The sequence below is a fragment of the Sinocyclocheilus rhinocerous genome, unplaced genomic scaffold (assembly GCF_001515625.1).
Source record: "Sinocyclocheilus rhinocerous isolate Xijiao unplaced genomic scaffold, SAMN03320098_v1.1 scaffold1393, whole genome shotgun sequence".
NCBI classification, from domain to species: domain Eukaryota; kingdom Metazoa; phylum Chordata; class Actinopteri; order Cypriniformes; family Cyprinidae; genus Sinocyclocheilus; species Sinocyclocheilus rhinocerous.
In genome coordinates this window covers 714,094-730,075 of record NW_015625613.1, presented here as the reverse complement: position 1 = coordinate 730,075, position 15,982 = coordinate 714,094, and the positions used below count along the sequence as shown (strand labels likewise).

At 38.0% G+C, this 15,982-nt stretch overlaps 1 long non-coding RNA gene across 1 annotated transcript; it reads left to right on the top strand.

The window, feature by feature from the left end:
- Positions 1–2,507: 2,507 nt before the first annotated feature.
- Positions 2,508–14,565, top strand: LOC107705068 (uncharacterized). Its single transcript, XR_001636036.1, has 3 exons — positions 2,508–2,522; positions 5,066–5,068; positions 14,491–14,565. It is a non-coding gene; the product is annotated as an uncharacterized LOC107705068 (long non-coding RNA).
- The last annotated feature ends 1,417 nt before the right edge of the window (positions 14,566–15,982 follow it).

The window sequence follows — 15,982 nt, the reverse complement described above, 5'->3', positions numbered from 1 at the left end:
AAATGTAACACATCATGTAAAAATCATGAAAATGAAACATTTTATCAAACAATGATAATTGCCTAAATCTTTTAAACAACTAGGAAAATGGTGATCAAACAAAATCACCTGTCAATTTTAGCTATTTATATCCTCACACGCCATTTTCTCCTTGTTCTTGGAAAGCGATGATGCATTCAAACATCCCTTTGTGTGGGTTTTCTAAAGGTTTGTACTCCATTGACCTCTGCTTTTCATAAATACTACCACGTATTGCGTATGTTATTTTTTGACAGATATCAATGGTGTGATATTCAAATGATGTGGATTCGAAAACAGATGGTAATGAAATAATTATTTATTTCTTACCTTTATTTCTTAAATTAAAGTATGCTAAAGTGTACTTCTTTTTCATAAGGAATAATGTTAATCCTGTCTTTTTCCATATCATGAATGCATATAGTGACCAGGGTCTTTCAATGTAGTTCATTTTTGGGTGTACTGTTCCTTTAAATGTTTACAGTCATTGCAGCAGCCTCTGTCATTCTTACATATGCGATTAAGCGTTGATGTAAGTTATAATTGCATTACATGCACAGTAAAGGCACATTTCAGCCTATATTAATGAATTTACCTGCATCCATCTGTCCGATGGGTCTAATTAAAGTCCAGCTGCTAGTTAATGCACATCGTGAGTCGGTGAGGAATAGAGAAGTTCTGTACGTGTGGGAAACTGAAATCTTCTCTCCGCCCATCACACAACTGAACACATCTGAATTAGTGCCTCTGCCAGAAATGACCTCATTCTAATGCACACTGCGCTGTCTGAGGCCGTCACTATTTAATTCACTTTTGATTCATTGTTTAATTCATCATTGTTCTTTACATAACGACACCCCTCTGTGCCACAAAGCTTTTGTTCTTACTGGAGCTTTTGAAAGGCGCTATTAAAACACTTCTGAAATGATCTGTTGACACCTTTTGCTGTAGATTATAAGTGGCGTACTGATATACTGTCACAGAAGGGAAAATATGAAAGCGTCTTGGCCAATTGTTCATTTCCAGTATTGCTGAGGGTGAGATTCATCTCAGTGCATCATCATCACCTACAGTCATTTAGAGTCCATCTGCCTGCCTTCAGTGGCCAAAATCATGACGAGACTGAGCACTTTAACGCTCTGCTTAAATTGAAAAAACAAAATCAGAAATCGCAATTGCAAGAAAAATTCATAATTGCAAGGGGGAAAAAAAATCAGAATTGTGAGCTAAAAAGTCCCAATTACATTTTTTTTGGCTCCATTGCAGAATAAAACTGTTGCTTGCTAGCATGCACAACTATTTGCCTGCTGTTGCTGACTTAGTTTTAGGGATTTGACCAACATTCTTGCATTTAACTACTTCCATATTTGTCATGCAGAGAGATGTGCTTAGTGACTTGATCAAGAGTTTCACCTGATTGACATGAAAATGGGCACCAAAATCCCATAGATGTGCATCAATAGACAAGAACATCAGACAGAATTGGAGGTAGGCTCTTATGACTGGATGACTTGGCAACTATCCAGAACACCCTAGCAACTGCATAGCAACTTTTTGGTAACCAGCCACAACACTCTAACATCATGTAGCCAGTTTTGTACACAGCATGAACAAGTAACTGATTCATTTTCAGACAGAGTCAATCACTGAAATGTCCCACGTGTTGCATAATGTACACTTGACTTAATAACACGTGTTGTTTTTGATACTAATTATCACTTGAAAAAACCTTTTAATGGACTCCAAGCTTGATGTATATGCATTACCTCTCACCAAATGTATTAACTATGCAGGAACTTGAATATGAGCATATATCTGCAGTTATTAGAAGAACAGATTCGATTTTTTTTTAAAGTTGATATTATTGAGCATGTAATCCTATACTGAACTCTTGAATTAAAAAGATCTGTGCACATTTTGTAATTTTATTTGTTCTTTTGATCTTTAAAAAAAAAATCCTGCAATTTTGCTCCCTTCATTCTGCTCCAAACACGAAATAATGTGCTACATAAGCAGCACAGCTGTTTTCAACATTGATAATAATAAGAAATGTTTCTTGAGCAGCAAATCAGCATATTAGAATGATTTCTGAAGGATCATGTGACACTGAAGACTGGAGTAATGATGCTGAAAACTCAGCTTTGCCATCACAGGAATAAATGTAATTTTAAAATATATTAAAATAGAAAACAGTTATTTTAAATTGTGATAATATTTCACAATATTACTGTATTTTTGATCAAATGAGCATTCAAAACATCTTAAAGACTTTTTAATATCATTCTTTATTATAAAATAAAAGTTTTTTGTATATATTTGGCCACTCAGAGAACAATGTTTGTTTGTTTATTTATTTACCACTTTCAGAAATCCATTGTCTCCAAACTCCTTGTGATGTCTGTGGTCTCAATCCTCTCAAGCGTTGTGTATCATATTCCACTCTGAACACTTGGCCAGTTTGTGTCCAGAGCTTTTACATCTGTGTTCCCAGCACATAAATTTGTGTGTGTGTGTGTGTTTGACCTTGTCAGCTGAGCAGGTCAGACTTCCTCTTCCTTTGGCTGAAGTCAGTGCTGAGACGTGTGTGTGTGTGTGTGTGTGTGTGTGTGTGTGTTCATGCAGGTCAACAACAGGGTGTGGAATGTGTGTTTCCCACACTGAGCCGAGCACTTTCTCATGCAGTATGTAAAAACATGTGTCATACCTCACCAAAGAGGATGGAAATACCGCTGGGCCGCTGGGCCTCTGGCTATTGGGCCGCTCGTGCTGGCAAAGCTGGGACCGGTGGGCGAGAGTTTTGTGAATCAACTAGAGGCCTGAGACGGATGGGAAAAACAGAGACAGGACTGAAAGAATCTGGACAGATAGCATGAGCTTGATCTGCTGATGAGAGCACAACTAGACAGGCCTGAACAGCCTGTAGCACTAGCTAACACAAAAAGCGAAGAACGGCCCTGCGGAGAGCACAAAGACCCCCGCATTTGAAGCTCAATGTGTTTGCTCATGGCAGAACTGTTCTGCCAAAACACTGTCAAGGCGTATCAGCGGCCACATCTGTGATCGTTCGCATATACCTGCATTCCCACACACTCTGGAAAACTGGGAGAGACAGTCTGAGCTGGTGTATTTGCCCAGACATCACAGTCCTGTTGAGCACCAGCGTGTCTCATTTCTCAAAACAGGGTCCAGTGATTAGATACCATCCATACGCTCATCAGGGGAGCATCTGATGGTGTACAGTGCTGTCTTTATAAGATGTTTCCCCCCACTCTTACAATGTAAAATGATCCTATTCTTAAAGGAACAGTTCACCCCAAAATTAAAATTAGCTGAAAATACTCACCCTCAGGCCATCCAAGATCTAGATGAGTTTGTTTCATTATCAGAACATATTTGGAGAAATTTAGCATTATATCACTTGCTCACCAATGGCTCGATCAATCAGTGTGTTGTGAAGTGAAAAGCATGTTTGTAATAAAAAATAAAAAACAAAAAATCATCATTAAACATTCAAATATGTCAGTGGATGAGAGAGGACATCAGGGGAAGGACATTTACTTTCTGGAGGAAGTGTTATTATGATTATTTAAAGTTATAACACCTTAATTATGGATTTGTTTCTTACAAACACGCAGCTGTTCGCTTTATAAGACATTCATCGATGGACTGGAGTCATGCTGTTTATATGTGATGTTTTTATCAGCTGTCTGGACTCTCATTCTGACGGCACCCATTCACTGCAGAGGATCCATTGGTGAGCAAGTGATGTAATGCTGAATTTCTCCTGTTCCAATGAAGAAGCAAACTCATCTGCATATTGGATGGCCTGAGGGTAAATTATTCCTGAACTATTCCTTTAATGACTTTTTTTCTTAATTTCCAGTTAAGTATCTTAAAATCCTAGAAACAAAGTAAATTTGCTTGAGAAGCAGCATTGATATTAGGATATTAAGACTTATTTTCAGAGAATATATCTTCTCCACTGGCACATTTTTCACATTTTTCAGTTTCACATATAATCAGGTTAACAACAAGTGAAAGATTCTTCCAGTGCAATTAAACAAAACACACTTACATTGTAAAAAAAAAAAAGAATCCACACTGTAAATAAAACAAAGATTATTGGAGTATACAAGAAAATACTGTAACACTTTATTTTATGGATCAATTCTTTTGCTATTACCATAGCTGCTTATTAGTGTGCAGATTACTAACATATTGACCATTTATTAGTACTTCTAAAGCTCATATTAATGCCTTATTCTACATGACCATGTTTTAGATCCCTTAATCCTACCCTATACCTAAACCTAATAATTACCTTGCTAACTATTAATAAGCAGCAAAGTAGGAGCTTATTGAGGCAAAAGTCATAGTTAATAGTGTGTTACTTGTCATTTCTTTGTAATTATTTGTGAAATTTACAATTTACAACATTAATTGTCATATTAATATTAATATATGTGTAGTATTGATTCAAGAGTATATATATATATATATTCTTTTATGCATTTTTAGATATTGGGGGGGGGGATACTAATTAAATACTCATGAAGTAAAGCCAATGAAAATTTAAAGTGTTGAGACTAATTAGCATATATTAATGGCAAACATATATGTTTTAAACACATTTTAAGCATTGAGTATATTCAATAAATTGACCATTGTGCTTGTGACTTGCATTTTCAACAAACTCTCATAGTAATTCATTAAATATTTCATGTTTTGTCAAATTTCTGGCAAATTTATATGAATTGTTGTTGATTTAAGGTGGGGACCTTATAGAATTATATAGCTTTTCATACAAATTTGTACAAATTCACCAGCAAACACCAAAATGTTCCAAGAGTTATGTTTTCTCTTGGGATCCAGTTGCTTCTTTTGCATTCTTCATAGTTTATGGCTAATAATAGCAAAACAACAGCATTATGTGAAAAGACTGTAACCTTGAGTGTCCAGTGGCAAATGTAAATGCCAAAGTCAGACTCAGGAAAGATGGACGGTATTTCTGGCCACCACCTGGTCCTTAAAAATGAATGCATCAGAGAAAGTGCAAAAGATAAGAGATGAAACATGCTGAGAGTCCAACTGTGCGGAGTGAAGCTCATCATTCACTTGCTGGTCAGCAACAAGGTCTTGACCCTTTGACCCTCTCACTTTCCACCGCACAGCAGATTGTCTCACACACCGCTCTAACAAGCTGTTCCCTCATGTGTCCTGGGAAAAGGAGACCCGACGTCAGTGATGTGTACTGGAACAGTGTAGAAGACGGATGAGACAGCTGTCTCGGGCCGCCTGTCCCTGGCTGTGTGATATGTCCCATTAACAAACTTGCTGGCAGTCAATGGTCCAAGCATGCACAGAGATCAATGCTCCGGCTGGCCCAGAAGATCAGACTGGGGGTCGCCATCACTTCAAACGTCTCTGTGCAATGATGATTACCCAGTGAGCGCACTTCTAAATTGAGCAGAGCAGCTAATGGAGACTCAAGTGGAAACATTATACTTCAAGACCTCAGAATGTAAACAGCATTGGTTTTAAAGAAAAGAAAAAAAAACACTTCAAATCAAATGGAACTGATTGTTTATTTTCATAAGAAACTAGAAAGAGAGAGCAACTGTTTTGGGTCTTCATTCCAGAGGCCAGTTTAATATTTTTAATTTCTCAAAATTTACACTCATTTACATCATAAGATAACTTGATTTAAATAACATTAAGTTATTAGTGGTTCTTTAGAAAGAAATGCATCTAAATAGTGCACTTTACCATGTTTTATACACTGTGCCACTTGTGTAGCGATAGATGCTTACACAAAATACCATTTAGTTTTCATATTTACAGTTTGTTGTATTAGTTTTAGAATATTATTTACACTATCGTTCAAAAGTTTGTGGTCAGTAAGATTTTCTTATATGTTAAGCAAGCATGCATTAAATTAATCAAAAGTGACAGTAAAGATACTTAAAATGTTAGAATACTGAGAAAATGTATCACTGTTTCCAAAGGAAATATTAAACAGCACAACTGTTTTCAACAATAATATAATAACAAGAAATGTTTCTTGAGCAGAAATCAGCAAATTAGAATGATTTCTGAAGGATCATGTGACACGACTGGAGTAGTCTGATGCTGAAAATTCAGCTTTGATCACAGAAATAAATTACATTTTAAAATATATTTTAATAGAAAACAGTCATTTTAAATTGTAATAATATTTCACAATATGACTGTTTTTACTGTATTTTTTATTGAATAAATGCAGCTTTGGTGAAAAAAAAAGTTTTGAACGTTTTTCGCATTTTACTGATTTTAATGTTTTTTTATGCATTGTATTTCAGTAAACCTCTAATTTATTACTTTTGACATTTCTACAAGACAAAAGATGCTAGATTTATAACAATAGACATAGAATCTGCTGCATGCTGTAGCAGACAAAACAGAATAACAATAGCATAAAATTAGTGTGATTATTAATATTATTTTTTCCTCAACCCAAATATATTAAAACTAAATATTTCAGAAACATAACCTATATGCAAATATATAGTCATGCTTGTTGAAACTGCCAACTTTAAAAGTAAAGTCTGGTAATGATGCCAAGTTAAAAAAGATTTTCTACCTACATCCTCTACAGAGCTTAATATGATTATATCAATCCTAGAACATTCTTTTAGAAGAAGAGCAGAACATTTTTAATGACGTTGGTGTGTAAGTGCTGAATGTAAATGTAACAGACGAGCTGTAGTGTGTCACTTCAACAGATTCTGGCACCCAACGCTCCTTCTCACATGCTCATCTGTCAATGCAGCCTATCAATATTGGCAGCTCTAATGGATTCACAGTCTGTGTTGTTACGCTGTAGGCTGTGGAGTCAGCTGAGAGGTCATTTCGGGTGAGACACCTAGGATGACACGTTCTCTGACAGTAACAAGGGAACATGTGGATGGTATGTCCCAGAATGCACCAGTTCCAACTCCTACACAGCTCTCTTTCTTCTTACTTTGGACTCTAGCTGTCAGGATGCCACACACACAGATAAACACCATCTCATGGTTCTTGTGTAAAAAGAATTCATTTTGCAGGTGTCAGCAGTCTGCCAGCATTCAAAATCACATAAATGTAAATACCAAGCATAAAATGAAAGTACAAAAAAGTACTATGAACATAACGCAGTCATTCAGATCTATTCTGGAGAAAGTATTGTGATGATTCTGCACTGTATTTTCTCAAATTTGTACATAAAACTAACAAATTTGGGGGGGTGGGCGCCCTGGAGGCTGGTGCAGGACTGGAACTGCGCCGAGACAAGGAGAGCCTCCAGGGCAGATCTGGGAGTTCAAGGTGCCATGGCAGATCAGGGAGCTCGGGAGGCCATGGCGGATCAGGCAGTTCAGAAGGCCATGGCGGAGCAACCTCCGAGGCTGCGGCCCCAGCCCCCACCCCGGCCTCTAAGGCTGGAGCCCTACTACCCCCACCCCCCAAAAAATACTTGGGGACGATTACGGGCTCCGAGGCCCTCCGTGGGCCAGACATAGGAACATGAGCCCTCCGTGGGCTAAACTCGGGAACAGGAGCCCTCACTGGGCTAGATTCAGGGACTGGGAAGCGCTTACGAGGAGCTGGCACTGGAGGGTTCTCGAAAGAAGCAGGCACAGCAAGGCGCTTTTGAGGAGCCGACACTGGAGCGAGCTCTGGGGCTGGAGCCGACAGTCTCTTCCTCCGCAATCTCCTCTTTTGGGCTGAGGAGAGGGAGATGACCGGCGGGCTTGACAGCGGAGAGGCCGGCAACTTGAGTGCTGAACGGCTGGCGGACTCAACCTTGGAGCGGCCAGCGGACCTGAGTGCTGAACGGCCGGCGGGCTTGTGGGAGCCGCAGTCGGCGGGCTTGACATCGGAGCGGCCTGCGAACTTGAGTGAGCAGCGGCCAGCGGGCTTGTATGATCCACAACCGGCGGGCCTGAGTGCTGAACGGCCGGCGGGCTTGTGGGAGCCGCAGTCGGCGGGCTTGACATCGGAGCGGCCTGCGAACTTGAGTGAGCAGCGGCCAGCGGGCTTGTATGATCCACAACCGGCGGGCCTGAGTGCTGAACGGCCGGCGGGCTTGTGGGAGCCGCAGTCGGCGGGCTTGACATCGGAGCGGCCTGCGAACTTGAGTGAGCAGCGGCCAGCGGGCTTGTATGATCCACAACCGGCGGGCCTGAGTGCTGAACGGCCGGCGGGCTTGTGGGAGCCGCAGTCGGCGGGCTTGACATCGGAGCGGCCTGCGAACTTGAGTGAGCAGCGGCCAGCGGGCTTGTATGATCCACAACCGGCGGGCCTGAGTGCTGAACGGCTGGCGGGTTTGTGGGATCTGCAGCCGGTGGGCTTGACATCGGAGCGGCCGGCAAACTTGAATACAGCCTTTGGCCCAAATGGAGCAAAACACAATAAGATTTTTGACAGATTTACATTTATCACTTCGCCAAGAGGGAAACAACGGCCATATCTGAGAACAGGCCAAATGTAAGCACACCATGGCTCTGGCTATACTCATAAACAATTTTTTTTTCTCTCATACTGAAAAGAAGCTTAGCATCCAGTACAATCACTCAAATGACTTCTCTCATGCTGGTTTAATACCTCTAACAACCCACGACAACATTTACATGATGAGAAATGATTTACACCCATTGTTATCGAAAAGTACTTTAGATAATGCCTCCGAGTATTCAGATGTGATTTGGTATCTGACGCAGAGCTGCTGCAGTGGGGACCGAACTGCACACACAAAAGATTTAGATCACTCCTGTGGGTGTGTGTAATGTTGATGGAGGAGCTCAGGGATGTACGCTCTTGAGGTTTGAGTGCAGTGGGTTTATCAGTGTGCAATTTTCTGCTATTTATTTGTACATATAGTAGATAATTTTCGCTTCAGGTGTGCTATCTTTACACTGCAATGAGGGCTTTTTTTTTTTTTACACATATTTGCTGATAGGGACAGATGACAAATGTCAAGATCAACATTTAAGGAGCAAATGTTAAGAGCAACAACCTGACACAACATTTCATTTAGAAAAACATTTTTTTTTTGCGTATACAATTCAGCAATAAGATTACATTGACAGTAAAGTTAAGCTAGTTTATTTTATGTTTCCAGCTTGTAAAATTAATCCACATGTCCTTTTGTCAAAAAAGTATATTTTATCATACTTTTTTAAGAAGTACTTATTACAGAAATTATATACTTTAAAAAATATACTTGAGTATGAACTGAATGTAATGTTTTCTGACACTAAACTGCATGTTAATTGCAATTAAATGAAAATGTATTGTAGTTTAAATTTATATTAAATGCAATTAGCTAAACGTAAAAGTGATTTTTTCCCCCAATTAAGGATTTAAACGGCATTATAAGTAACGCAAGTTATGTAATCAGATTACTTTAAGTAAAGTAATGCATTACTTTTAAATGTGCAAAAAAAATATCAGAGTTACTTTTTTTAATTAAAAATAAATAAGCAATCCCAGCTCAGGTGACAAAAAGTAACACAAAAGTAACATACTGTAATGCATTACTTTCCATAAAAATTAACCACGTAATGCAATAAGTAGCCTTTTTTATAAAGTAACACAATATTGCAATGCATTACTTTTACAAGTAACTTTCCCCAACACTGGATTTAAACACATCTTTAAATGTAATTTCATAATTACTTCTATTTTCTTTGAAAAATGGTTAAAGTGTACAGCCGAATGTACCAACAAGCATTCTTGGTCAACTAAAATATATTTTAATGTCATTTCTCCTCTAGAATTTCAGACAAGATCTCGAAGAAAAACACCTCAAACTATGCTCAGATACCAAATTTTGCGATCAAAAGTCAATTTTGTGTTTATCTTTATTTCTTAAGGAATTTCATTTTCTTCTTTAAGGAGCGTTATTTTCTTAAGGAATTTTAGTAGAAACATCTGAGATAAAGTTAATATTATATGTGAGAACTTCATTAAGTCTCCAGAGCTATGAAAGAGCAACTTCTGAGCAATAAAACTGTCCTCTGGTAAATGTAAACTGAGGTGATCGGTAGTGATTTGGTTTCCAGTGTTTCTCTGTGGATGTCAGCTAACACTGATTGATCAGAGTCATGTCTGATATTTTGTGTGTTTGTTGAAAAGGGTTGTTGTGACGTCCTTTGTGTGGAATATAAAAGAGTGTGTGTTGGATTAGGAAGCTATAGACCGGAAATTGATTAGGACTTCATGTCATAACACATTGGGAAGAAAGTGAGGACAGACGCACATTATGTGCCTCAAGCTTTTATACATCAAAATAACTGCAAATAAAGGCGTTGGAATGGGATAAAAGTGTCCAGGAAATGAAACGTGAAGTGACAGTGCTAGAAAATGGAGCACAGTGTGGTTGTTGAGCAACAGGGTGAGAGAGGGTCACAGTCTAGCTGCATACTCCATTCACTTCCATTCATACGAGGAAGAACGGAAACACAAGAACATGTGAAGGTTTGTGGTCAAGTTTGGCGAATTGTGACCTGTGAATTTAAATAGTGAAATTATTTGACCAATAGAGGACGTAAATGTCATAGAGCAACCTCTCGGCTCAATATAAAAAACATAAACGTCAAAGCTGCAGGTTTGCAAAAAAGTGGAGTAGGCAGCACATTTTTACATTTTGGATTAATGTGTCATTTATCATTTGTAGTTGATTATACAGCAGCTGTGTGTTAGTGGTACAAATTGTTCAGCAACACTTTCAGGTTACACCATTATAAAACTCGAGAAAATTGTAGCGCTCCAAAAAAATAAAAATAAAATAGTTCCTTGTACTGCAGGTGCGTAGAGCCAGTAGGATATTTGAAAATGAGCAAGAGGGTGGCTAACCGCACACTGATCCACTCAAGACTAAAAAGTCTACAAAAACATCTTTTTAATTTTTATAAATTGCATAGTGCAAAAGTGCAAAGTGCATGTGAATGAAAACAATGGACACGAGCAAGCAAGCAAACGTTTCAGCACATTGCTATATTCAGTGCTCACTTAACAAACAACAGTCACTCTTTTTAAGTAGGTCAACAATTATAGACAATCAGCTGAATTCAATTATCTCAGGTAAACCTCAATTAATCACAAGCAGAATTTTGTTTGAAAGTTTGATCATTCACATTTATAGCAGAAATGTACAAGTATACAACTTCAAAGAATGACCAAACATTACAAATACAACAAACACAGCAGGAGAGAGAGAAGATAAAGCAGTAACGACAATACCAATTTTTACAAAAAACAAGAGAGTTCTAGTTCTTCATTCATACCCTCAGGAAATAAAGATTTAAGTTCAAAGATCCAGAAAGCCTCCCTTTGCAACAACTTCTTATCTCTATCTCCGCCTCTTCTATGAGGTAGAATCCTCTCGATGCCCAGGAACTTCATGTCAGACAAAGAGTGGTTGGCAGACTTAAAGTGACGAGAAATTGAAGATGTATCATCCTGTCTCCTAATGGCACTTGTGTGTTCAATCATTCTTGTGCATAATGCACGTATAGTTTTGCCAACATATTGTTGTAAATATGGACAGATGATAATGTAAATAACATATGTACTCTTACAAGTTACACCATTATGAAATTTTATTTCTGCCACAAAAAAAATAAAAATAAAATCACACTTTGGTCAATCAAAACTATGACATAAATGTTGAAAAATGTTAAAATTATGAAATACTATGTTACAAGATAAAAAGCCCAAATTTTGACATTCCAAATTTTAATTATGAGATACAAAGTCGAGATTGAGTTAAAAAAAATATATTTATGCTGCCACAATCACTTCAAAAAATATATTTATGACAAAAATTTCAACATTTTGTCATAATTTCAATTTCTTGTTATTGCATAATTATGATTTAGTATGTCAGAGTTTTGACTTTTTATCTCATAATTGACTTAGTATCGCATAATTGTAGCTTACCTGATAATTGACTTATTCTTATGTCATAATTTTGACTTTTAATCTTCTAATTATGACAATTTCAACTGTTATCTGATAATTATGACTTAGTATCTTATAATTTCACGTTTTATGTAATTTATACCTTTTATGGCATAATTATGATCTACCAAAGCATTTTTGGCCTTCTATATGTCTTTAAGTGCATGGCAATAGATGGCTATCATTTCATTTTTCAATTCATTCAGTTCATTCGTAAAAACTGATTCAGTGATTTTTTGATTCACATATTCAGGTTCAAAACAAGTAACTGTCATATATGCGATAGAGTTGTTGAATCATTTACTCAACTGATTCATTCAAAAATATTAGTTCTTACAGGAACAAAACATTGTTAATCCTTCTTTGGCTTCATTTAGAACCATTTTCATTGGTGGAGCAAAAACAGACAAAAGTAAATGACAATCAATCATATATATTCGTTTCAGTGTAATTTTACATGCTCAAAGCTTAGTGTGACTGTATTGGGATGCAGAATGTCAGTTTAATGAGCCCAGGTGCGAATCAGGCATAAAACAGGCCAGCTGTGTTTCCTTATAGGCTACTGAACCTCTAGGCTGCCTCATGCGAGCAATCATGGAAACGGGAAAACACAATAGTTAATTTATGGCAATGGTGACAAGGTCCAACAGGCAGCTGGTGTGCTGTGTAACACGCTGCCAGCAAAGTTCCATTTATGCGTCTCTCCGCCTATATTTTATAACCAAGTGCTGAAGTTAAAGGGCCTAGACTGATGCAGACAGAGGTTCCTCCTACAAACACATGTTGAATCTATAAGGTTATTTTGGAATAACATATTGCAGTGATATGAAGGTTAATTCACAGGCCTTCCAAAATCACTGAAATGCGATCTGTTTGATGCCAAATGTACAAATGACCATCCCGAGGCATCATTGTGCACGTCCATGAACCTCCCTGTGCAGTTTTGTCTAAATTAAAAGCTGTCGCATGAAAGGACTAAGCATGTAACCTGTTGAATTTCAATAAATAATTAATACCAGCCAAAACCCCACTGGAATTTGAGCATGTCTGCAATATAGTTATGAAAACATAAGCTGTGTGTAGCTGCAGAGTTGTGTTTCACGCATTGTGACAGTGAAAATTAATCTAGACTGTTTAATCAACCCGAACATTTTCACCATGGCTTTGAATCACATGCAGAGAAGAGGCCAGCTATATCAGCACTGCTGCAGCTGTGTGTCCAAAGTTCCATTTATGCGTCTCTCCGCCTATATTTTATAACCAAGTGCTGAAGTTAAAGGGCCTAGACTGATGCAGACAGAGGTTCCTCCTACAAACACATGTTGAATCTATAAGGTTATTTTGGAATAACATATTGCAATGATTTGAAGGTTAATTCACAGGCTTTCCAAAATCACTGAAATGCGATCTGTTTGATGCCAAATGTACAAATGACCATCCCGAGGCATCATTGTGCACGTCCATGAACCTCCCGGTGCAGTTTTGTCTAAATTAAGAGCTGTCGAATGAAAGGACTAAGCATGTAACCTGTTGAATTTCAATAAATAATTAATACCAGCCAAAACCCCACTGGAATTTGAGCATGTCTGCAATATAGTTATGAAAACATAAGCTGTGTGTGGTTGAAGAGTTGTGTTTCACGTGTCGTGACAATGAAACATAATCTAGACGGTTTAATCAGCCTTAACATTTTCACCATGGCTCTGAATCACATGCAGAGAAGAGGCCAGCTATATCAGCACTGCTGCAGCTGTGTGTCCACATGTGAATGTGTCCCACTGAGTGGCTAGACAGCAAATCCAGCACTTGTCTGGGTTATAAATACTCGTTAATCTAGTGCTACAACTGGGAACATGATACAATAGACAGAAAAGATTTTTTTAAAAGTCCAACTCGTTAGAGAGAAAAAGCTCAAATGAGATCTCTTTATATCTCTGTTGTTTCTCCTGCAGGCAGAAATCCATCAAATGGGGAGAAAGGTCTCCTGCTTAGATGTGTCTCCTGAGAAAAAGGCTGAAGTAATCTCAAATGAGAGGTCTTATTAATGTCTCTAACTGTGCTGTGCTGAGTCCTATACCCAAAGGAGAATTTCCTTCTCAGATGTTTCTCCTGAAAAAAAAGGCTCTCAAATAAGCCTTCTCTAGAGTCTAAAAGATAAAAATATTTACATAAACTGCTGTTCAAAAAAATTGGGATTGGTTAGATTTTTATTTATTTATTTTTTTTTAAATGTTTTTGAAAGAAGTCATTTATGCTGACCAAGGCTGAATTTACTTTTTCACAAATACAGTAAATATGACATATTATTGCAATTTAAAATAACTGACAATTATATACTTCGGTATATATCTTAAGTTGGTCTTCAGCTTACTTCCGCACAATTAAAGTGCATTAAGTACAAAATTAGTTTTTCCAATTTATCAGACTTTAAATATACCAGCTTAGTATACCAAAAGCAAAATTGCAGGGTATTTTCATTACGTACAAAAATAGTGTATTTGTAGTATACCTGGCATGAAATAAATTTTATTTCAAATACATTTCAGTATATTTATTTTTCACTAGGGCATTGATATGTCTTCAGATTTCTGAATACAGAATAAAATTGCAATAATGTCAAATTAGGTAAATGCGGTAGATTGTTTTGAACCTATTCAATGTCATTGATTAAATACAATGAATTCAATATTCTATTAGCCTAAAATGATTACCATTCGCACATCTCTAAAGTTCTTAAAGTGTAAAATGTTGTCAATATAATGTCATTCCAATGTCATTTGTGTCAATACTTGAAACTACTGAATGAAGATCTCATTTCCATATCAAGTTAAAGCATTCTGGGTTAAACCTAATCCACAATAAAGCAAGAGCAAATCCACAAGTAAACTCAAAGAAGCAGTTTATCCTTTGTGTCCGCTAACACGTGCCGTCTCTTCTGCCAGTGACTCATCCTAACTCCAAGTCATGACTATAAATACCCGCTCGGTTGTGACATCATCAGCAATGACAGGGTGCATCCACCGCAACCAACAGGCTAAAAGCTGCAGTCCGTTTGGAATCTGTGCCTAAGGTGCATGCTAACACAGTTAATGAGGTGATCAGAGACGTGCGGGTCTGCCGCTAGCAGTGGCCCATGTGCCCTGTACGCCCTCAGAAGGGGCCAAAGGACACCAGCAGCCTGTGAGATTGCACACAAGGTGCTGGAGCGACAGCCTGGACCCTCCGTGCATCTGAGTGTGTCTCTTCCAGTGTTTAATTGGGGGAATTGTAACCAGCTTATCTCTCCATAGCAGAGAGCTCATTACCAGCACGCCGCAGTTGCTAGAATTCGTCTCAGTGCCGTGACAGGCTGAGCGCCACCTCCACCCACTAGACTGGCCCTCATGTAAATTAATTAACTCCTGAAGTAATTATGAACGCTTCTGCACACGCTGCCACGATGCAATACATCAGCAGCAGCAGCCGATTGGCTGAGTGAGAGTGTTTAGCGAGGCCTGTTTTCTGGCTGACGCGAAGGATGAAGGTAGTTAATGTCACTGGTTAAATGAGCTTAGCATACGGTCGTCATTCAGATCACTGGCTGTAATAAGCTCGTTAAAGACGTGGCATCCTGTTCTGAAGCTGGATCTGTGAAGGTGCTTAGCAGCAATGCATAACTTAAATCTTTACATGATTTTTTAAATACATTTATGACCCAGAAATGTCTTTGCTTAAAGAAAAGTTATATGGTTTCTTTATTATCCATGCTATGGATTTCAGAAAATAAACTCCCTTAGAATACGCTTTTGACACTATTATAGATGCCATTCACACAGAGTGCTTTTTTATTACACTGCGTTACTTTTTTATTGTTTTTCTATGTGAGTAAGGTCTAGACGTGATTGACCACTGCATTGGCGCATTTTGCAATGTCTTGCATGTAACACATTATTATAAAAATGCGGAGCTCAAGTTAAAAGTAGTTCAGCTTTTAAAAAACACATCT